Source organism: Salmo salar, chromosome 07 (genome assembly GCF_965601325.2).
Source record: "Salmo salar chromosome 07, fSalSal1, whole genome shotgun sequence".
NCBI classification, from domain to species: domain Eukaryota; kingdom Metazoa; phylum Chordata; class Actinopteri; order Salmoniformes; family Salmonidae; genus Salmo; species Salmo salar.
Window position 1 is genome coordinate 25,704,322 of NC_138297.1, and position 25,202 is coordinate 25,729,523.

A 25,202-nucleotide genomic window follows, 5' to 3' on the forward strand; every position below is an offset into this window, starting at 1 on the left:
AAGGGAATCCAGTTGTGTGTGGTCGATTTGATTTGGACTGTAACTGGGCGGATACCCTTGCTATCCACTCCCCTCTCTATCGCTCGTCCATATTTCTCGTTCTCCCCCCTCTCTCTCTCTCTCTCCCTCTTTGTTAAAGCATAACAACATGTCACAGGAGAGCTCTACGTTGTGTTTCTAGGTGGGTGCCAGAACTCACACACACACACACACACACACACACACACACACACACCCGACGTTCAGCGTTTTGGCCCTGTGCCGAGCAGAGAGGCCCTGTCTGGGAGCAGCTTATTTCCTGGAGGGGAGCGAGCGGCCCAAACAAGCACACACTCACACACACACACACACACACACACCTTGTAACACCCCACACACCCTTCTTTCTCTCTCTTACACATCCACACACACACACGTACGCCACTGTCCCCCCTCTCCCCAGGACCCCACAGAGTCACACCTGGGTCTCTCAGTCATTCAGCCTCTCTTTCAGCTATATTACATTACCACTGGGTATTGAACGTGGTCTAGCACACATTGACTGCCTGCCAAACACTGGGCTTTGTGTGTGTGTGTCTGTGCGTGTGTGAGTGTGTGTGTGTGTCTGTGTCTGTGCGTGTGTCTGTGCGTGTGTGTGTGTGTGTCTGTGCGTGTGTCTGTGCGTGTGTGTGTGTGTCTGAGTGTGTGTGTGTGTGTGTTGAAGTGGGAGGTGTAGATAGAAAGTAGTTACTGGTCTTAAAGACCAAAATAATTTGGAGGAGGTACGGGGTAGAATCATGTGCACATGAGAAGCATTGGTTGTGTGTGTGTGTGTGTGTGTGTGTGTGTGTGTGTGTGTGTGTGTGTGTTGAAGTGGGAGGTGTAGATAGAGAGTAATTAATAATTATGAGGAGGTACGGGGTAGAATTATGTGCACATGAGAAGCATTGGTTGTGTGTGCTGATACAGAACAGGTTATTTCTGTCTGAGGTTTGCTGTTTTGTTGTTGAATATCTAATCTTTCCTTTTACTTGTTACTGTTGTCTGGCTCTGGAACAGTTTACCTTGAATGCAGTGTGTGTGTGTGCGTGTGTGTGCGTGTGTGTGCGTGTGTGTGCGTGAGAGCGATGCGGGACTGTTTCTGGGAAATCCAGACCATAAAACATCAGAAGGTCGAGTTGAGCGCTGGCATCAATCACCATGACAACCCTGTCCATCAGCAACCATCACACACACACACACACACCCCAGGGTTTCCGTTAGGAAAATGTGGCGCCGGACAATAAAACGTCTGATAGCGGATCCAAATGTGACAGAGATGAAAAGCTCTGTTAGAAACTTAGAAAGAGGGGGAATCTAAAGATGCAACAACTAGGATGGGTTGCTAATAAGACTAGAATTGTGCCTTTGGCTTCTGGACTATGAAAGAAAGTTGGTATGAAAACCAATGGACTAGGAGAGAAATGTTATGGTGGTGGGTCCAACCTCCCGAGTGTCGCAGCGGTCTAAGGCACTGCATCGCAGTGCTGTAGGCGTCACTACAGACCCTGGTTCGATCCCGGGCTATTTCACAGCCGGCCGTGATTGGGAGTCCAATAGGGCGGCGCACAATTGTCCCAGCGTTGTCCGGGTTCAGGGAAGGTTTGGCCGGGGTAGACTTGCCTAGTTAAATAAAGTTTAAATGAAAAAAAATATTTGCCTCAATTATATAATTACTCCTGTCTATACAGAAATAAATACAATCACCAGAAAGCATGACTTAGCCACACAGGAATCGAAGGAACATTAGCTTCTTTTAGAAAATAGCTGTGCATTGTTTCAGATCACAAGCTCGTAGGCCTATGCCTATTTGGGAAGCCTGTGATTTTGGCAGCGCACGTGGCAATATGCCAAGTTGATTATTGAGTTGCTGCGGTCAGTGAAAAGCATCTCAAATATGTGTGAAAATAATGTGTATTAAGCATGATTAAAAATGATGAGACAATAAGGTGTTTGGCGAAGATATAGGCTTGTCTCTCTCCAGAATGATTTATAAAAGATAAAACGTATCGGTGCTCATCGGCCATTGGACATAAAGATTACACAGCAAGTTGGAAATCGCAAATTCCACAAGGAGTCGTTTGGAAGGAATCAGTGGCTAACTGCAGGCGTTACAAAGAAACCACTAACGTTAGCCTGCTATTCAATGGAGTGGCCGTGTGTTTTTTTCCCCCACCGAGTTTCCACCATAAATCCATAGAATGCCAGACTTTGATGACAAAGTTTGATGACAAAATTTTCCCACAAAGGACCGCTTCGTCACCTTCACAAGGTGAGTCCAAAAATGTATTGTATGCTGCTGCATAAATGATGTAATATGCCAGGGAGATATGTATACTGTAGCTAAGAAAGTAATATTAAGTGTATGTTGTGTAGTAAGCTGTTAGTAGCCCATGTGCCTCACCCTATTAATTTGGTGTGTTTTCACCAACGCGGTATTGTAAACACATCGTTCGTGGCCTGGTGTTTGCTTGTTTGGCTACTTTTTTTGTACAGCTTTGACAGTGCTACTGATAGTAGTGGTGGCGCTTGGCTTGCACGTGCAAATTCAGAACACACAACATTCTATAATAGAATTGTGTTATTTAATGTGTCAAATAGTGTTATATAACATGTATCTTTTTTGACACACAAAGACCCAAACGGCGTTCAATGTGCCTCACCCTAATAATTTGGTCTATTTTCACCTCTTAATTTCACCTACTGTTCTATCTTGGTGGTGCACCTATAGCCTATAACTTGTTTTAGAGAAATGTAATCATCGATTTTCATGTTTTTATGCCCCCTTTATTTATCCTACGGTTCTGACTTGTACAGGGAGAACACTGTAAGAACGGCCCATGTTCTGAATTCTGTCGCTGTACATTTCAAAAGTGCTGAACAAGTAGTTATATTGACTACGTCCATCGTTGCTTGATCATTAATGTCTTAATCAAAATTCGGGATTGCCTCTTATCCGCTTGTCGTCCCTTTATGCCATAGTTTGTACATCTCAATTGTCAGTAGAAACCACAATAGTCATATCAGCTATGTTTTTTTAAAGGCAGTAAATGAGGCTGAATGAACTGTTTCGCTGCCAGACAAGGCTCCGGTGATAGCCAGGTGTAGCAGTGGTAAGATGTTGGGACTGCTTTATATAGGCCCTTACAGTTTGTGGACACCGTTTGTCACCGTTTTAGTGCAATTAATGTGTTGTTTAGTGTTGTGTTGTGTAGTAGCTTTGCTGGCATGCATCCCACATGATTTATTTTTTTGCCCCACCAAGATTTACATGCTAAAATCGCCACTGCACTGAACTACTTCCATATACACTGAGTCAAAACATTATGCTCTTTCCATGACATACTGACCAGGTGACTCCAGGTGAAAGCTATGATCCCTTATTGATGTCACTTGTTAAATTCACTTCAATCAGTGTAGAAGAAGGTGAGCAGACAGATTAAAGAATGATTTTTAAGACTTTAGACATGGATTGTGTCTGTGTGCCATTCAGAGGGTGAATAGGCAAGACAAAAGATTTAAGTGCCTTTGAATGAGGTATGGTTGTAGGTGTCAGGCACACCAGTTTGTGTCAAGAACTGCAACGCTGCTGGGTTTTTCACGCTCAACAGTTTCCTGTGTGTAGCAAGAATGGTCCACCACCCAAAAGACATCCAGCCAATTTGACACAACTGTGGGAAGCATTAGAGTCAACATGGGCCAGCATCCCTGTGGAATGCTTTCAACACCTTGTAGAGTTCATACCCTGACAAATTGAAACCGTTCTGAGGGCAAAAGGGGGTGCGACTCAATATTAGGAAGGTGTTCTTAATGTTTTGTACACTCAGTGTATACTTCCATGAATTTTTGGAAATGGTACTGGGCTACCTTCAGACGAGGTTCGTGGGCGCCCGAGAGCAAAACAACCGACATGTTCGTGAGAGTCTTGCCTCCATATCAGTGTGTAGCCCAAACTGTTCCGACGCTACAGACAGAAGTTGGCAGATCGGCAATACCGACTTCAGACGAGTCCCGTGAGCGGAGAACATGGTCATATTGCGGTCGTATTGCGGTCATAATTGTGGTCATATTTGATTGTAGGTCAAACCGTTCAGACGCGCAGACATTTTCGTGAGAAGACACATTTTCTTGATGTCCCATGGTCTGACAAACACCACTGTGGCTCGGCCACCTTCCACCGTGGATGCGGTGGATTGAGACTCATCCTGAACAACAACAACAAATATATATCTCTAGCTTAAACAGACAGATTTTTATGTGGATGTTATTATTATGCTTATTATATATAACTTTATCATTTTCATTCCGATTTTTATGATTAACCACGTGACAATGATTTTGAGAAATGAAAACGTTCAAATTGAAATGAAACTGTTCCACGAAAAGGGGCATATGAAAATCATAACTGGCACGCAGAACGGCAAAAATGGTAGGATAAATTGTAAGCTTTCCCCAGACGTGAAACTTATGCGCCGCCCATGAAGTCTTTATAAAATAATTGCCTCCGTGTTTCCATGGTAGGATTTTGCACACTGCCTCCAGCTCACATTGTTAAGTGGTGGGTGACACGCTGACAGCCTGTTGTCTGCACTTGAATGGTGAATAGGAAGCACACTTCAATAACCAGTTGAGAAATAAAAATAGTAGCTATTTTTAATCGTGCACCAAAACAGTTGAATTTATCGGCTTTAAATTATTTTCCCAAAAAATAGGCTAATGGAAACCCTGACACACACACACACACACACACACATACAGTCTTCATCTCAGACATCTGCATATTGTCACCTTCATTCTCCTTCCACTCTCTCATCTCAGTTGCTTTCTTCCTCCCTTTATCTCTCTCTCTCTCTATACCCCTTTAACTCACTGCTGTTGCTCTTTATTTTAATGACTGTGGCTGGATACTGTAGGACCATGAATCCTTAACCAGACTAGACAGATACAGAGAGAGAGAGAGCGCGGGATAGAGAGATGGGTGGATAGATATTATAGAGAGAGAGTGAGGGATAGAGAGATGGGGGATAGATATTATAGAGAGAGAGTGAGGGATAGAGAGATGGGGATAGATATTATAGAGAGAGAGCGAGGGATAGAGAGATGGGGGATAGATATTATAGAGAGAGAGTGAGGGATAGAGAGATGGGGGATAGATATTATAGAGAGAGAGTGAGGGATAGAGAGATGGGGGATAGATATTATAGAGAGAGAGTGAGGGATAGAGAGATGGGGGATAGATATTATAGAGAGAGAGTGAGGGATAGAGAGATGGGGATAGATATTATAGAGAGAGAGTGAGGGATAGAGAGATGGGGATAGATATTATAGAGAGAGAGCGAGGGATAGAGAGATGGGGGGATAGATATTATTATATAGAGAGAGTGAGGGATAGAGAGATGGGGATAGATATTATAGAGAGAGGGCGAGGGATAGAGAGATGGGGGATAGATATTATAGATAGAGAGATGGGGGATAGATATTATAGAGAGAGAGCGAGGGATAGAGAGATGGGTGGATAGATATTATAGAGAGAGAGCGAGGGATAGAGAGATGGGGGATAGATATTATAGAGAGAGAGCGAGGGATAGAGAGATGGGGGGATAGATATTATAGAGAGAGAGCGAGGGATAGAGAGATGGGGGATAGATATTATAGAGAGAGATAGAGGGATGGGGGATAGATATTATAGAGAGAGAGCGAGGGATAGAGAGATGACTTGAGACTGCTGGAGGGAGGTGGCAGGAAGCTGTGGGACTAGAGAAGAGAGGAGGAGAGGCTTTCGTACACCTCCTTCACGGAGCGAAGGAACATAGCATCACACTGAGGGAGGAGGAGAGGAAGGAGCTGACATCATCCACTGTGCCCACCTGCTGAAGACATGGGCACGCAGCAGACATTGTGTGTGTGTGCGTGTGTGTGTGTGTGCTTGCTTGCATGCCTGCGCAGACATTGTATTAGTGCCAGTCGATGGGATCAGTTACATTAATGGGCTGGTTTGTGCGATCGAACAGGAGAGAGGAGAGAAGAGATGGGCGCCTGTCAACGAGAGACTGAAATAAGATGGAGTGACAAAGAGTGAGAGAGAGATGAGATGGGAGCGCTAGAGAGAACATGAGGCTGTGAGAGAGTAATGTGATGAGAAGGGAGGGAGAGAGAGAGGGAAAGACAGTGAGAGAGATGAGATGGGAGCCCTAGAGAGAACATGAGGCTGTGAGAGAGTAATGTGATGAGAAGGGAGGGAGAGAGAGAACATGAGGCTGTGAGAGAGTAATGTGATGAGAAGGGAGGGAGAGAGAGAGGGAAAGACAGTGAGAGAGATGAGATGGGAGCCCTAGAGAGAACATGAGGCTGTGAGAGAGTAATGTGATGAGAAGGGAGGGAGAGAGAGAACATGAGGCTGTGAGAGAGTAATGTGATGAGAAGGGAGGGAGAGAGAGAGGGAAAGACAGTGAGAGAGATGAGATGGGAGCCCTAGAGAGAACATGAGGCTGTGAGAGAGTAATGTGATGAGAAGGGAGGGAGAGAGGGATGTGATGAGAGAGGAGAGCTCTCCTCTGCAGTGCATGTTATCTTATATAACCCCCCCTGTGTGAAACAGATTTTACAGAGAGACAGAGGGATAAAGAGAGAGGAGTAGAGATAAACAGAGAGAGAGAAGTAGAGAGGGAAGCAGGGTGTGATAGCAACAATTTCTCATAGTTTCCCTTTGAAATGCCACGTTAATTCTGGGTTACAGGGTTCATTGTGCGTGGTTACAGGGTTCATTCTGCAGGGTTACAGGGTTCATTCTGCGTGGTTACAGGGTTCATTGTGCGTGGTTACAGGGTTCATTCAGCGTAGTTACAGGGTTCATTCAGCGTGGTTACAGGGTTCATTCTGCAGGGTTACAGGATTCATTCTGCAGGGTTACAGGGTTCATTCTGCGTGGTTACAGGGTTCATTGTGCGTGGTTACAGGGTTCATTCAGCGTAGTTACAGGGTTCATTCAGCGTGGTTACAGGGTTCATTCTGCAGGGTTACAGGATTCATTCTGCGTGATTACAGGGTTCATTCAGCAGGGTTACAGTGTTCATTCCGCAGGGTTACAGGGTTCATTCTGCAGGGTTACAGGGTTCATTCTGCAGGGTTACAGGGTTCATTCTGCAGGGTTCATTCTGCAGGGTTACAGGGTTCATTCTGCAGGGTTCATTCTGCAGGGTTACAGGGTTCATTCTGCGTGGTTACAGGGTTCATTCTGCGTGGTTACAGGGTTCATTCTGCAGGGTTACAGGGTTCATTCTGCAGGGTTCCAGGGTTCATTCTGCAGGGTTCATTCTGCAGGGTTACAGGGTTCATTCTGCGTGGTTACAGGGTTCCTTCTGCGTGGTTACAGGGTTCCTTCTGCGTGGTTACAGGGTTCATTCTGTGGGTTACAGGGTTCATTCTGCAGGGTTACAGGATTCATTCTGCGTGGTTACAGGATTCATTCTGCAGGGTTCATTCTGCGTGGTGACAGGGTTCATTCTGCGTGGTTACAGGATTCATTCTGCATGGTTACAGGGTTCATTCTGCAGGGTTACAGGGTTCATTCTGCGTGGTTACAGGATTCATTCTGCGTGGTTACAGGGTTCATTCTGCAGGGTTCATTCTGCGTGGTTACAGGGTTCATTCAGCGTGGTTACAGGGTTCATTCTGCGTGGTTACAGGATTCATTCTGCGTGGTTACAGGGTTCATTCTGCAGGGTTCATTCTGCGTGGTTACAGGGTTCATTCTGCATGGTTACAGGGTTCATTCTGCGTGGTTACAGGGTTCATTCTGCGTGGTTACAGGGTTCATTCTGCGTGGTTACAGGGTTCATTCTGCGTGGTTACAGGGTTCATTCTGTGGGTTACAGGGTTCATTCTGCGTGGTTACAGGATTCATTCTGCGTGGTTACAGGGTTCATTCTGCAGGGTTCATTCTGCGTGGTTACAGGGTTCATTCTGCGTGGTTACAGGGTTCATTCTGCGTGGTTACAGGGTTCATTCTGCGTGGTTACAGGGTTCATTCTGCGTGGTTACAGGGTTCATTCAGCGTGGTTACAGGGTTCATTCAGCGTGGTTACAGGGTTCATTCTGCGTGGTTACAGGGTTCATTCTGCGTGGTTACAGGGTTCATTCAGCGTGGTTACAGGGTTTACTCTGCGTGGTTACAGGGTTCATTCAGCGTGGTTACAGGGTTCATTCTGCGTGGTTACAGGGTTCATTCTGCGTGGTTACAGGGTTCATTCAGCGTGGTTACAGGGTTCGTTCTGCAGGGTTACAGGGTTCGTTCAGCGTGGTTACAGGGTTCATTCTGCGTGGTTACAGGGTTCATTCAGCGTGGTTACAGGGTTCGTTCTGCAGGGTTACAGGGTTCATTCTGCGTGGTTACAGGGTTCATTCTGCGTGGTTACAGGGTTCATTCTGCGGGTTACAGGGTTCATTCTGCGGGTTACAGGGTTCATTCTGCGTGGTTACAGGATTCATTCTGCGTGGTTACAGGGTTCATTCTGCGTGGTTACAGGGTTCATTCTGCAGGGTTCATTCTGCGTGGTTACAGGGTTCATTCTGCGTGGTTACAGGGTTCATTCAGCGTGGTTACAGGGTTCGTTCAGCGTGGTTACAGGGTTCGTTCAGCGTGGTTACAGGGTTCATTCTGCGTGGTTACAGGGTTCATTCTGCGTGGTTACAGGGTTCATTCAGCGTGGTTACAGGGTTCGTTCTGCAGGGTTACAGGGTTCGTTCAGCGTGGTTACAGGGTTCATTCAGCGTGGTTACAGGGTTCGTTCTGCAGGGTTACAGGGTTCATTCTGCGTGGTTACAAGGTTGAAATCGGAACAACTCAAAGGTTAACAGTTTAGGCATTCCTTCAGAGTGATTAAGGTTAGGGCTGTGGTTTGGGAAAGGCTTACAACAAAATAATGAAGAAACGACGTGCTATTCTGGTCAGGTATGAACCGTATTCACAGTATTCACACGCCTTGCTAGAGCTTTGTGAACTGCACCGTAGTACAGGGGTCTAAGCAGCATGCTTCAGCGCCCAGTGCTGGCCAATCGCTTTTCTTTCCATTTCCGAGGAAGGCACATATCCAGGAGAGAGATAGACGTAGCGATGGTGAGGGAAGAGAGAGAGAGAGCGTTAGAAGTTTACCCACACGTCTCCTCTGTGCTCTGTGGTTGGCACGGTGGCATAACTGTTAGTGGCATCCTCCCTGGCACCTCTCCGCCTCGCTCCGAAACGCTCAGACCTACTTCTACATCAACTGTCACAGCCACCATACTGTGAGTGTGTGTGTGTACCTGTGTAAAATACCTTGCTATGTTGTGAGAGGTGTTGAGAGTTCCTAGATGGTGTCAGATAAGTGTTTGGTGTGACTGTGTGGTAATGTGTGTGTGTGTAGAGAGAGCACAGGTGTGTCAACACTGCAACTCGATAGGGGGCTGGTGAGGGTTAGTTAGTATTGGTAAGAGATTGGGGTGTAACTGAACAATGTTTTAAAGACAGATGTTTATGTTGTTTTAGGATTCAGATATGACATGGAGATTATTTACCTTCATTTAACCAGGCAAGTCAGTTAACAACAATTTCTTATTTACAATGACGGCTGATGCCGGCCAAACTGTGCACCGCCCTGTGGGACTCCCAATCACGGCCGGATGTGATACAGCCTGGATTCGAACCAGGGACAGTGGTGACGCCTCATGCACTGAGATGCAGTGTCTTAGGCCGCTGCGCCACTCGGGAGCCCAATGGCTCAAATTATCTGTCTGTCTTAGTGAATGTTTATTTATTTGGGGGGGGGGGGGGGGGGACACAATCCCATAAAATCCTGCCATGTTTTTTTTCTCGGCCTTTCCCCAAATCTCTTGTTTAAAAATCCATCCCAAAAATCCCTGCTGTTCTCGCCTCCCAACTTGACCTTCTCTGTTCCCTTCCTGCATTTCCTCTGGCTCTTGTCCTCCTGTCCTGGCTTTCTGATCTCATGTTACCCTGTACCCCCTCCTTCACACCCCACTGACCAACCCTCCTCCTCCTCCCTCCCCGTGCCTTTGTGTGAAAGGGGTCAGAGGGGGAGGGAGGGAAAGAGGTGTAAAGAAGGGGAGAGTGCCCTGGGGATATGGTGTATAGGGAACGGTCCCTGCTCTGAGCTGTGGTTATATAGTCAGTAAATTGCAACCTGTTTTTATCATGGATATTGTTATCGTAATATCATAAAATCATACAAAATATTTTGTTGCTGATATGTCTTCATTCCCAGTCTAAATCTGTGTCTTATTGTATGTCGGCGGTCTGTCTAAATCTGTGTCTTATTGTATGTCGGCGGTCTGTCTAAATCTGTGTCTTATTGTATGTCGGCGGTCTGTCTAAATCTCTGTTGGTAGTAGGAGGTCTGTTCTCTGGCCACTCAGAGGTCATTGTAGAAGCCTTGTCTTGGTAATGATCTTACAAAATGGATTCTGTCCAAAACAGACACACACACACACAACACACACACACACACACACACACACACACACACACACACACACACACACACACACACACACACACACACACAGACAGATGTAGAGATTTGCCAGATACCTGTTTAGTAGATCCATCAGTCAATCTCCTCTGCCTTTTTCTTCCCCCCATACACACACACACAACCCCCCCATCACACACACACACACACACACACACACACACACACACACACACACACACACACAACCCCCCCATTCACACACACAACCCCCCCATACACACACACACAACCCCCCCATACACACACACAACCCCCCATACTCACACACACAACCCCCCCATACACACACACAATCCCCCCATACACACACACACACACAACCCCCCCATTCACACACACAACCCCCCCATACACAGCCCCCTCGTACACAGACAATACAGCCCCTCACACAAACACCAAATACCCAGCCCCCTGGCCCCAGAGAGAGAACTCATTAACCCCTGGTCAGGCTGTATAGACAGCAGTGCTGGCTGGGAGGTGTAGTTACATGTAGTTGTCAGTAGGGGGTGATGTGGAGCCTGGCCCTTTGTAAGTCAGTCTGCAGCCTAAGCCTCCTAATCACAGTCTTGGAGAGGCTCAGGTTTAATGAAGGGTTAGGGCTCAGCAGACACAACATGGACTCTGGGTGCCAAGCATACTCCATCATGCCCTGGTGGGTGTGTGTGAGTGAGTGAGTGAGTGAGTGAGTGAGTGAGTGAGTGAGTGAGTGAGTGAGTGAGTGAGTGAGTGAGTGAGTGAGTGAGTGAGTGAGTGAGTGAGTGTCAGCATTGGGGTCAATTCCATTTCAATTCCAGTCAATTCAGGAAGTAGTGCACTGAAATTCCAATTCTCTTCAGTGCTTTTCCATGAGGAACATTTGGAATTGGGTTTACTTTCTGAATTGACTGGAATTGAAATGGAATTGACCCCAACCCCGGTGTGTGTTTACTGTTCAGAGTATCACCTTTTTTTCTCACAGTCTCGGCACGGGAACGTGTGTGTGTGTGTGTGTGTGTGTGTGTGTGTGTGTGTGTGTGTGTGTGTGTGTGTGTGTGTGTGTTTACTCACCTGAGTTAGTTCAGCTGACAGGCACACCTACTATCCTGGCTAATGCCAGACAAAGCTGCTTCCAGATTTCACTCCCTCCGTTCAGAGACTGTGACAAAGTGATACTCTGAACAGTAGACACACATGCACTTCTCACAGAACGCACGTGCTATTCTAGTCTTCTGCATTAGAACGCATGACGATTAGAAACACTCACAGACTTAAGAGTCCTGGTCTGTATGTTGTGGAGCCTCCTCCTGTCCTCCTCTACTGCTCTCCTCCTGTCCTCCTGTCCTCCTCTCCTCCTGTCCTCCTGTCCTCCTCCTCCTGTCCTCCTGTCCTCCTGTCCTCCTGTCCTCCTCTCCTCCTGTCCTCCTGTCCTCCTCTCCTCCTGTCCTCCTGTCCTCCTCCTCCTGTCCTCCTCTCCTCCTGTCCTCCTGTCCTCCTCCTCCTGTCCTCCTGTCCTCCTGTCCTCCTCTCCTCCTGTCCTCCTGTCCTCCTCTCCTCCTGTCCTCCTGTCCTCCTCCTCCTGTCCTCCTCTCCTCCTGTCCTCCTCCTCCTGTCCTCCTGTCCTCCTCCTCCTGTCCTCCTGTCCTCCTCCTCCTGTCCTCCTGTCCTCCTCTCCTCCTGTCCTCCTGTCCTCCTCCTCCTGTCCTCCTGTCCTCCTGTCCCTCCTCCTGTCCTCCTGTCCTCCTCCTCCTGTCCTCCTCCTCCTGTCCTCCTGTCCTCCTCTCCTCCTGTCCTCCTCCTCCTGTCCTCCTGTCCTCTTCTCCTCCTGTCCTCCTCTCCTCCTGTCCTCCTCCTCCTGTCCTCCTCTCCTCCTGTCCTCTTCTCCTCCTGTCCTGTCCTCCTCTCCTCCTGTCCTCCTCTCCTCCTGTCCTCCTCCTCCTGTCCTCCTCTCCTCCTGTCCTCCTCTCCTCCTGTCCTCCTCTCCTCCTGTCCTCCTGTCCTCCTCCTGTCCTCCTCCTGTCCTCCTCTCTCCTCCTGTCCTCCTCTCCTCCTGTCCTCCTGTCCTCCTCCTGTCCTCCTGTCCTCCTCTCCTTCTCTCCATGGTTGAGTCTGTTCCTGGAAAACCAGCAGCCACTCACGTTACCACGGCTAAGTCAATTAGGAGAGCTGCTGCTGAGCCGCTGGACTCAGAGAGAGCCCAGCCTAATCATTCACACACACTCCAGCACAGAGACACATGAGCAGAGAAATACCCATTCAATCAGATTGTTTAGTCTATACACATACAGTATGACATGACGCAATCACAATAGAAGACTACTGCCAGCTACATCATAGTAATAATACCACAGTCAGAGATAAAATACATGTACTACGTCACTGACGTGCATATAAAACGTGTTCTAGTAGTCGTTCGACCTAGCCTGGGCGCCAGTCGGTTTCTGCTGACATTCCACTGACTCCTTGTACTTCCAGGCTACATTTAACCTACACAGCTGGGAAGATCGGTTGATAACAAGCTCGCAGGTTCGCCAGTGATCCCATCATGAATTAGTGTTATCCTTTATCCCTCCCAGAAGATAAAGGACGTCTAGTACCAGCTGTCTGCGGGCGTCGTCCTCCCATGGCCCTAACTAATACTAACTCCTAATGAAAGCCTGGTCTAATTGAGTGTGTAATGAGTGTTCATAGTAAAGTATGCTGGCCGTGTGTGTGGAGATAGTCAAGTATGCCAGCCGTGTGTGTGGAGATAGTAAAGTATGCCGGCCGTGTGTGTGGAGATAGTAAAGTATGCCGGCCGTGTGTGTGGAGATAGTAAAGTATGCTGGCCGTGTGTGTGGAGATAGTGAAGTATGCTGGCCGTGTGTGTGGAGATAGTGAAGTATGCCGGCCGTTGTGTGTGGAGATAGTAAAGTATGCTGGCCGTGTGTGTGGAGATAGTAAAGTATGGCTGGTTAAACCCATGAGAAGGTTTGTCATCACCTTTAATTACCTGCTGTTCATTTTGACAGTCCCTCTCTTCAATAGTTTGGGTGTGTGTGTGTGTGTGTGTGTGTGTGTGTGTGTGTGTGTGTGTGTGTGTGTGTGTGTGTGTGTGTGTGTGTGTGTGTGTGTGTGTGTGTGTGTGTGTGTGTGTGTGTGTGTGTGTGTGTGTTATGGTTAGACGCTACGGTCTCTGGTATCTTGTGTGGCCATTGTCGCATCAGGCCAGATGGATTACTTCCGTACACACATACACACACACACACACACTCACACACACACACACACACACACAACGATAGAACAGACAGTCAGGGCAAACATCCGCACACACAAACACACTGAACAGACACACTTGTTTTGTGAAGTCCAGACTCATTTATCACTTTATTCATTGTCTTTGAGTGCCTCAGTCAGCCTTGGTATCTGATAACTTCTCTCTGTCTGTCTCTCTCTTTCTCTCTGTTTTTGTATCTCTTTCTCTCTGTCTCTCACCTTCTCTTCAGTGAGAGAACAAAGAGAGTAGCAGCAGGTGTGTGTGTGTGTGTGTGTGTGTGTCTGTCTGTCTGTCTGTCTGTCTGTCTGTCTGTCTGTCTGTCTGTCTGTCTGTCTGTCTGTCTGTCTGTCTGTCTGTCTGTCTGTCTGTCTGTCTGTCTGTGCTAGCAGAATGAGGAGAGGTTACACCTCTTCATGTTTTATGTCTCAGAGAGAGATAAGGCCCCTAACAGACGTTAGGACTTTAACCCTGTTTAACATTCACTCAACGCTCTCACAACGCTGAGAAGAATGAGGCTGATGCCAACTCATTAGGAAGAGTTGGCTCAATGGGAAAGAAGCAGGAAACACACACTGCTGAGAATGGAAGCATGTTCAGGATGAGTGTCAAGGATTGTAACGTTGTTGAAATGTTCTGGGAACGTTATCAATGTGATTGAGGGACTTTGTTTCGTCTGAAAGTCATTTCTCTTTGTTTTTAAAGGCATCTGTCATGGTTTCTGTTAAAATAGCAAACACACACAAGTGTCGAGCCGTTAGTGCTGAGTGAAGCTTGTCCGGTCTGTGCGGAGCAGACACGGAGACAGAGAGAAGAGAGGCCAATGGAGAGGGATAGAAAACAGTTGCTTCGCAAGCAAGACATGATGTAAGTGAATGATAGTTGGTATTCAGTAGTCATAAAACTGCCTTATTTACATTGAAGAACTACAAAAACAGTGGTTTTGTCAGACAGCGTAGGCAGCAGCTCTACAGAGATGAGATGATGACTTGGAATGAGATAATAAAGTCATCAAATAAAACCAATGTTATTAAAGTAAAGTGATTTGAATATTTGATGGTTAACAAGTGATAAGCAGTAATGGCCAGTCACTACCATCATGTGACTTTTATTCATTGAAATCGAAAACTGCGCTGAATTTTTTTGAATCAAACCGAACCCGACCTCAAAAAGCACTATAGTCGCTCAGCACTATGAGCAATAGGGAGTAAATCGAGACTGTTGAGCATCTTTGTCTCCTTAGCAAACAGTCATAGTCTTTGGTACCCATGAGTTTAGTTTATTTCTGTAGTTGTACTTTTAGTTGCTGATTGAGTTGGTGTATTTACTAGAAAGCAAGCAAACATGTACAGTATGTACACTAAGTGTGTGCAGGGGGATTGAGGGGTCTAGGTGAGGGGGGGGGGGGGGGGTTAAAGGGGACACCCTACCTTCATAGGCCGTGCCAGGAGCAGGGTTCTGTTGCCATGGTGAAAATGGAATCCAAAATGCAGAGCTCCTGGGAGCCTCCTGATTGGCTGAAGGACGTGCATGGGATTGTGATGTGTGCTGTCAGCCGGCCAATGGGACACAGACAGAGCTGTGGCTGTTGCTAAGGGGAGTTGCTTGGAATGGAGTCAACTGGGTTCTTTCTCTGTCTCTCTCCTCTCTCTCTCTCTCTCTCGCTCCCTGTCTCTCTCTCTCCAGTCTGCTGTTTGCCCTCATTGACTCCGTCTCCCTCCGCTCTCTCCCTCCTTCCTTCCTGTCTCTCCGCTTTTTTGCACTTCTACACATGCGAAGGGGGAAAGAGCACATGTTGAGAAATTCACTGAATATTTCATGTAGACAGCTTGCTGTTGTGTGTGTGTGCGTTTCTGTGTGTGTGGCTTAGGCCTGCGAACTGCTGCTGCTACTGCACACAGCGAGAGGTGTGTGTTTTCAGGGAAGATCTTGAGGGTCTCTTATAGAGGTGAAGGGACATTGAAATTAGTGATGGGGGAAAATCGCTAGTTACATATCACAGTATTATTTTGGACAACGTTATATCGATAATTTGACTATCGATTTGTGAAAATATAATAAAAAATATTCAAAATACAAATAATATAACATTTTGTCTAGGTGGCGTTAGCTAGAGCTAGTGGGCTATACCTGGAACAGCTAGAGCTAGTGGACTATACCTGGGACAGATAGCGCTAGTGGGCTATACCTGGAACAACTAGAGCTAGTGGGCTATACCTGGGACAGATAGTGCTAGTGGGCTATACCTGGGACAGCTAGAACTAGTGGGCTATACTTGGGACAGCTAGAGCTAGTGGGCTATACCTGGGACAGATAGCGCTAGTGGGCTATACCTGGGACAGCTAGAACTAGTGGGCTATACTTGGGACAGCTAGAGCTAGTGGGCTATACCTGGGACAGATAGCGCTAGTGGGCTATACCTGGGACAGCTAGAGCTAGTGGGCTATACCTGGGACAGATAGTGCTAGTGGGCTATACCTGGGACAGCTAGAACTAGTGGGCTATACCTGGGACAGCTAGAGCTAGTGGGCTATACCTGGGACAGATAGCGCTAGTGGGCTATACCTGGGACAGCTAGAGCTAGTGGGCTATACCTGGAACAGCTAGAGCTAGTGGGCTATACCTGGGACAGCTAGAGCTAGTGGGTTATATCTGGAACACCTAGAGCTAGTGGGCTATACCTGGGACAGCTAGAGCTAGTGGGCTATACCTGGGACAGCTAGCGCTAGTGGGCTATACCTGGGCCAGCTAGAGCTAGTGGGCTATACCTGGGACAGATAGCGCTAGTGGGCTATACCTGGGACAGCTAGAGCTAGTGGGCTATACCTGGGACAGCTAGAGCTAGTGGGCTATACCTGGGACAGCTAGCGCTAGTGGGCTATACCTGGGCCAGCTAGAGCTAGTGGGCTATACCTGGGACAGCTAGCGCTAGTGGGCTATACCTGGGACAGCTAGCGCTAGTGGGCTATACCTGGGACAGCTAGAGCTAGTGGGCTATACCTGTGACAGCTAGAGCTAGTGGGCTATACCTGTGACAGCTAGAGCTAGTGGGCTATACCTGGGACAGCTAGCGCTAGTGGGCTATACCTGGGACAGCTAGCGCTAGTGGGCTATACCTGGGACAGCTAGAGCTAGTGGGCTATACCTGGGCCAGCTAGAGCTAGTGGGCTATACTTGGGACAGATAGCGCTAGTGGGCTATACCTGGGACAGCTAGAGCTAGTGGGCTATACCTGGAACAGCTAGAGCTAGTGGGCTATACCTGGGACAGATAGCGCTAGTGGGCTATACCTGGGACAGCTAGAGCTAGTGGGTTATATCTGGAACAGCTAGAGCTAGTGGGCTATACCTGGGACAGATAGCGCTAGTGGGCTATACCTGGGACAGCTAGAGCTAGTCGGCTATACCTGGGACAGCTAGAGCTAGTGGGCTATACCTGGGACAGCTAGCGCTAGTGGGCTATACCTGGGCCAGCTAGAGCTAGTGGGCTATACCTGGGACAGATAGCGCTAGTGGGCTATACCTGGGACAGCTAGAGCTAGTGGGCTATACCTGGGACAGCTAGAGCTAGTGGGCTATACCTGGGACAGCTAGCACTAGTGGGCTATACCTGGGCCAGCTAGAGCTAGTGGGCTATACCTGGGACAGCTAGCGCTAGTGGGCTATACCTGGGACAGCTAGCGCTAGTGGGCTATACCTGGGACAGCTAGCGCTAGTGGGCTATACCTGGGGCAGCTAGAGCTAGTGGGCTATACCTGGGACAGCTAGAGCTACTGGACTATACCTGGGACAGATAGCGCTAGTGGGCTATACCTGGGGCAGCTAGAGCTAGTGGGCTATACCTGGGCCAGCTAGAGCTACTGGGCTATACCTGGGACAGCTAGTGCTAGTGGGCTATACCTGAGCCAGATAGCGCTAGTGGGCTATACCTGGGACAGCTAGCACTAGTGGGCTATACCTGGAACAGCTAGAGCTACTGGGCTATACCTGGGACAGCTAGAGCTAGTGGGCTATACCTGGGACAGCTAGCGCTAGTGGGCTATACCTGGGACAGCTAGAGCTAGTGGGTTATACCTGGGACAGCTAGAGCTAGTGGGCTATACCTGGGACAGCTAGAGCTAGTGGGCTATACCTGGGACAGCTAGAGCTAGTGGGTTATACCTGGAACAGCTAGAGCTAGTGGGCTATACCTGGAACAGCTAGAGCTAGTGGGCTATACCTGGAACAGCTAGAGCTAGTGGGCTATACCTGGGACAGCTAGAGCTAGTGGGCTATACCTGGGACAGCTAGAGCTAGTGGGCTATACCTGGGACAGCTAGAGCTAGTGGGCTATACCTGGGACAGCTAGAGCTAGTGGGTTATACCTGGAACAGCTAGAGCTAGTGGGCTATACCTGGGACATCCAACGCTGGGGGGCTATACCTGGGACAGCTAGCGCTAGTGGGCTATACCTGGGACAGCTAGCGCTAGTGGGCTATACCTGGGACAGCTAACGCTAGTGGGCTATACCTGGGACAGATAGCGCTAGTGGTCTATACCTGGGACAGCTAGCGCTAGTGGGCTATACCTGGGACAGCTAGAGCTAGTGGGCTATACCTGGGCCAGCTAGTGGTCTATAGCCGGGACAGCTAGCGCTAGTGGGCTATACCCGGGACAGCTAGCGCTAGTGGGCTATACCCGGGACAGCTAGCGCTAGTGGGCTATACCTGGGACAGCTAGCGCTAGTGGGCTATACCTGGGACAGCTAGAGCTAGTGGTGTATACCTGGGACAGCTAGCGCTAGTGGGCTATACCTGGGACAGCTAGCGCTAGTGGGCTATACCTGGGACAGATAGCGCTAGTGGGCTATACCTGGGACAGCTAGAGCTAGTGGGCTATACCTGGGACAGCTAGAGCTAGTGGTCTATACCTGGGACAGCTAGAGCTAGTGGTCTATACCTGGGACAGCTAGAGCTAGTGGTCTATACCTGGGACAGCTAGAGCTAGTGGTCTATACCTGGGACAGCTAGCGCTAGTGGTCTATACCTGGGACAGCTAGCGCTAGTGGGCTATACCTGGGACAGCTAGAGCTAGTGGTCTATACCTGGGACAGCTAGCGCTAGTGGTCTATACCTGGGACAGCTAGAGCTAGTGGTCTATACCTGGGACAGCTAGAGCTAGTGGTCTATACCTGGGACAGCTAGTGCTAGTGGGCTATACCTGGGACAGCTAACGCTAGTGGGCTATACCTGGGACAGCTAGCGCTAGTGGTCTATACCTGGGACAGCTAGCGCTAGTGGGCTATACCTGGGACAGCTAGAGCTAGTGGTGTATACCTGGGACAGCTAGCGCTAGTGGGCTATACCTGGGACAGATAGCGCTAGTGGGCTATACCTGGGACAGCTAGAGCTAGTGGGTTATACCTGGGACAGCTAGCGCTAGTGGGCTATACCTGGGACAGATAGCGCTAGTGGGCTATACCTGGGACAGATAGCGCTAGTGGGCTATACCTGGGACAGCTAGAGCTAGTGGGTTATACCTGGGACAGCTAGCGCTAGTGGGCTATACCTGGGACAGATAGCGCTAGTGGGCTATACCTGGGACAGCTAGAGCTAGTGGTCTATACCTGGGACAGATAGCGCTAGTGGGTTATACCTGGGACAGCTAGAGCTAGTGGGCTATACCTGGGACAGCTAGCGCTAGTGGGCTATACCTGGGACAGATAGCGCTAGTGGGCTATACCTGGGACAGCTAGAGCTAGTGGTCTATACCTGGGACAGCTAGCGCTACATTTCACCCTTTCTCCACCTTCTTTTTAAATAGCGAGTCAACATGTCTTCGGCACTCTCTCTGTGCTTCTACTTCTGCATTGCTTGCTGTTTGGGGTTTTAGGCTGGGTTTCTGTACAGCACTTTATGACATCAGCTGATGTAAAAAAGGCTTTATAAATACATTTGATTGATTGATTGATTGTCCCTCTGCAGCAGACATGTGGTGGGCAATATGTTCGGAACAGGAAATCGCACTACAATCACAGTATCAAATCAGAATCCATATAGAATCCTGAGGATCGCAAAACACGTCGTATCAGCGCCAAAGTATCATGATAATATCATCAGGTTCCTGGCCGTTCCCAGCCCTAATTGAAATGGAGCCAGTTTGCCTTGGGTATGTGTTGGATGTCACGTAGGCAGGATCCCCTCTCTCTCTCTCTGCACCCCAAAACTGTGCACATTGGATAAACACACACACACAAACACCACACACACACACACACACACACACACACACACACACACACACACACACACACACACACACACACACACACACACACACACACACACACAGCATACTGTCTATGTTTGCTCCAGTTGAAAAGACAAACTGTGCAGACATTGGAGGTATGCAGTATTATAATTAGGGACAACTTCTACCTCCTACTATTGAATCATGCTCAATATAACTACAAATTTCTGCAAAAAGGATGTACTGAACACACACACACACACACACACACACACACACACACACACACACACACACACACACACAGGATGATGTATCACAGCACATGGGAAAGTTTTTAGATATCACCTCAACATGTACACGTCATCCAACAGGATGCGGCCAGACAAAGCATCCTCCCTCCTTCCCACACTCCTCTCATTTCCTCCCCCTTTCTTTGAGTGCTCTTTTCCTCCTCTTCACTTCCTCTTCCTGCCTTACATCCTCCCTCCCTCTCTCTCTGTCTATTTCTCTGCCAACACTCCCACCCCCTCAGTTTCCCTCTACTTCCGTTTTTCTCCCTCTCTGTCCTCGATGCTTAGTTTTAATATCAAATTAAATTAAATTCTCTCGAATATAGTAATAATAGAGATCAATAATATAATATACACTGTTGGCCCCCCTCCCTTTTTTCCCTCAGAACAGCCTCAATTCGTCGGGCATGGCCTCTACAGGGTGTCGAAAGCGTTTCACAGGGACGCTGGCCCATGTTGACTCCAATGCATCACACAGATGTATCAAGTTGGCTGAATGGTGGTGGACCATTCTTGATACACACGGGAAACTGTTGAGCGTGAAAAACCCAGCAGCGTTGTGGTTCTTGACACACTCAAACCGGTGCGCCTGGCACCAACTACTGTACCACACCCCGTTCAAAGGCACTTAAATATTTTGTCTTGCCCATTCACCCTCTGAATGGCACACACACACACACACACGATCCATGTCTCAATTGTCTCAAGGCTTTAAAATCCTTTAGCCTGTCGCCTCCCCTTCATCTACGCTGATTGAAGTGGATCTAACAAGTGAAATCAGTAAGGGATCCTAGCTTTCACCTGGATAGTCTATGTCATGGACAGAGCAGTACAAACTGTTTACTGTAGAGCTGACGTTTTCATTCAAAGCCGCTTAGTCATGCATACGGTGGTCCCGGGAATAGAACTCGCAGCACCGCCACGCTCTACCAACTGAGCCATACATCTCTCACTCCCTCATCCCTCTCTCTCTTCCTCTCTCCACTGAGAGCTGTGTGTAATAGAACCATTGTGTTCTGGACTGAGATTGTAATAGAAATATTAATAGGGACTTCCAGCTTCACAAAACTATGTTAATAAACCGTGGCGGCCCTCAGCTATGATCATTCACATTATCCTCCCAATCACTTGTTCAAGTACACTGAACAAAATGCAACATGTAAAGTGTCGGTCCCATGTTTCGTGACCTGAAATAAAAGATCCCAGAAATGTGCACAAAAAGATTATTTCTTTCTCCACCTGACAGCTGTGGCATATCAAGAAGCTGATTAAACAGCATGATAATTACACAGGTGCACCTTGTGCTGGGGACAATAAAAGGCCACTCTAAAATATGCAGTTTTGTCACACAACACAATGCCACAGATGTCTCAAGTTTTGAGGGAACGTGCAATTGGCATGCCGACTGCAGGAATGTCCACCAGAGCTGTTGCCAGAGAATTGAATGTTAATTTCTCTACCATAAGCCGCCTCCAACATCGTTTTAGAGAATTTAGCAGTATGTCCAACCGGCCTCACAACCACAGACCACGGGTAACCACGTCAGCCCAGGACCTCCACATCCGGCTTCTTCACCTTCCAGATTGTCTGAGATCAACTGTGAAACTGTGGGTTTGCACAACCAAAGAATTTCTGCACAAACTGTCAGAAACTGTCTCAGGGAAGCTCATCTGTGTGCTCGTCGTCCTCACCAGGGTCTTAACCTGACTGCGGTTTGGCGTCATAACCGAATTCAGTGGGTAAATGCTCACCTTCGATGGCCACTGGCACGCTGGAGAAGTGTGCTCTTTACGGATGAATCTCGGTTTCAACTGTACCGGGCAGATGGCAGACAGCGTGTATGGCGTCGTGTGGGCGAGCAGTTTGCTGTTGTCAACATTGTGGGGTTATGGTATGGGCAGGCATAAGCTACGGACAAAGTACACAATTGCATTTTATCGATGGCGATTTTAATGCACAGAGATACCGTGACGAGATCCTTAGGACCATTGTTGTGCCATTCATCCGCCGCCATCACCTCATGTTTCAGCATGATAATGCACAGCCCCATGTCGCAAGGATCTGTACACAATTCCTGGAAGCTGAAAATGTCCCAGTTCTTCCATGGCCTGCATACTCACCAGACATGTCACCCATTGAGCATGTTTGGGATGCTCTGGATCACTGTGTACAACAGCGTGTTCCAGTTCCCGCCAATGTCCAGCAACTTCGCACAGGAGATCCACGCCCCTACCTTTTTATTAAGGTATCTGTCACCAACAGATTCATATCTGTATAACCCAGTCATGTGAAGTCTATAGATTAGGGTCTGATGAATTTATTTCAATTGACTGATTTCCTTATGAACTGTAACTCAGTCAAATCTTTGAAATTATTGCTTGTTGCGTTTAGATTTTTGTTCAGTGTAGAAGGTGGAGGAGAGATGGAGAGAGAGAGAGAGTGCTTCTGTGTTTGTGTCTGTCTGTCTACCTGTGTGTGGGTATAGGCGTGTGTGTGTGTGTGTGTGTGTGTGTGTGTGTGTGTGTGTGTGTGTGTGTGTGTGTGTGTGTGTGTGTGTGTGTGTGTGTGTGTGTGTGTGTGTGTGTGTGTGTGTGTGTGTGTGTATTTACTAGTGAAGGGCACTGGCAGGCGCGTGTAGGTGTGTGTGTGTCCTGCAGCCACAGGAAATGTGAGTTATTATGTGGATTATGATTAATGAAGAAAAAAAAATTGTAGGGGTTGATGCATTTTTCATAAGGGAAAATCACGTGTGAAATTTCAAAGTGGAAAGCACAAACTTCAGAAGCCTCTTTAAACCTCAAATACACTACACGTTTTACATTTCCTGCGTTGCGGAAAGGTTCTCCTGCGACAAGGTGATCAAATGGAGATCCTACACCGGTATGTTTATTTATGCTGGTTGACTAGCTTGTGGAACACAGCTGCAGGTCCCTGTGTGATATTATTCCAACACAAATACAATGTCCCCAGCTTTAAATATGTCCTCCTACCAGGCTAGTGTGCTTTGCCTTATTACTGCAGATGGTCTTCTCCCTGTTGGAACGTTTATAACGACACCTACTTTGGGTGCATTGCGTGAACTACAGTAGTCGTCTGAAATATTGGAAGAGAACTCCTCAGCAACCCCATCCACCCCATCGTCTTCACTGTGTAGGGGGTTTAAAGTAGCTTCTCGGTCTGGTCTGGCTTCCATAACACACACTCTCTCACACACACACACACACAGTGCTCAGTATGCTACAGTACCTGCCTGCTCAGATTGGTGAGTACTACATCCCTCTGTGCTCCTCTGTGCTCCTCCCAGCTGAGACCATTCTCCATTCTTCTTTCTTGTCTTTCACCCCTCTCCTTCCTGAAGAGCAGAAGCTATCACTCCTCCGGCCGATGGCAGCCCCACACCGCACGTCCTCTCTTCCTCCCGCCGCCGCACGCGCTCCAAGCTAAAAGAAGAGTGATCCCCCGCAGGGAGAGGAGAAGGAAAGACAGGAATGATGTGAATAACAGAATATCAAAGGTTGGCCAGTGAGTGAAAGAATGGACAGAGAGAGAAGATCAATGAGTTGAGGGAAGGATGAAAAGTAAATTGACTGTAGCGACAGCGGTGTGCCTCTCTCGCCGAATGCCTTGGTAGAGTAAGTTTCCACTTGTCGTTCAGATGCATTGGTGTGTGTGTTTATGTCCAGTTGGCACACTAACGGCGGTTGGTGTGTGTGTGTGTGTGTGTGTGTGTGTGTGTGTGTGTGTGTGTGTGTGTGTGTGTGTGTGTGTGTGTGTGTGTGTGTGTGTGTGTGTGTGTGTGTGTGTGTGTGTGTGTGTGTGTGTGTGTGTGTGTGTGTGTGTGTTTGACCTGCGGTCAGCCTATTCATTTAAACTTGTGTGTCGGAGAGAAGAGAGGAATAGAGCGTCTGGACACCAATAGTTGGACACCCAATATACAGTAGTGCCTGTCCTGAGCATTGCATTCACCTCCAAAACAGGTTTGATTTGTTTAGGAAGCAACAGAAAAGGCATGCAAGTGGTATGTGTTTTAGAGAGCATTGGTTACATATGGACACTGACATGCCATTGTTCCTGTCAGTGTCTGTGTCAGTCAGTCAGTCAGTCCGTTTAGACTTAACCGATACTGACAGAATGACTTGACATGCAAACGCTCTCTCTCGCTCTGCCTCTCTCTTTCCCTCTCTCTTTCGCTCTCCTTCCCCCCTCACTAAGTGAGTGAGTGACAGATTGAGAGTGAGTGAGAGAACGACAGACACACGTATGCCGTCCAACCTTCACTGGTCGGTGGTAACTGGTGAGTCTAGCATATGAGTGAGGGAGAGGAGAGAGGAAGAGGAGAGGGGTAAAAAGTGCAGAATGAACCACTGTGGTATCACCGATGGTAGTTTAGCCAAAGTAAGCTGGCATGGGTGATATTCTGTTAAACGTTGTAACTGGGAATATTTATTTGTGTTAAAAGCAGTGATGCCAAAGTCACATGTTGAAGGTTTCCTCTGTTTCTTGAATGTGGTGGATGTAGACAGCAGTACCACGCTGAAGTGTGCTGTGGTGAGTGTGTTTGTACATGAGCATGTATCAACAGTTACCAGGGCTGGAGTTTATACTTTGGACTATAATGCATGTTGACGTGTTCTAGAGCAGCTCTGCAGTGAGTTTCTCTGCTCTGAAAGCTCTAGGTATCTCAGGGCTGCTGATTCTATTCTAGCTATTTTTTCACAGGTATATATTCTGTGCTATGTATTTCTACAGGTATATATTCTCTGCTATCTATTTCTACAGGTATATATTCAAAGCTATCTATTTCTACAGGTATATTAGGTGCTATCTATTTCTATAGGTGTATATTAGGTGCTATCTATTTCTACAGGTATATATTAGGTGCTATCTATTTCTACAGGTATAT

At 47.8% G+C, this 25,202-nt stretch overlaps 1 protein-coding gene across 1 annotated transcript in view; it reads left to right on the forward strand.

The window, feature by feature from the left end:
- Positions 1-25,202, forward strand: part of LOC145880007 (uncharacterized) — a 137,673-nt gene that overhangs the window by 10,383 nt on the left and 102,088 nt on the right. The gene's annotated exons all lie outside the window — the stretch shown is intronic.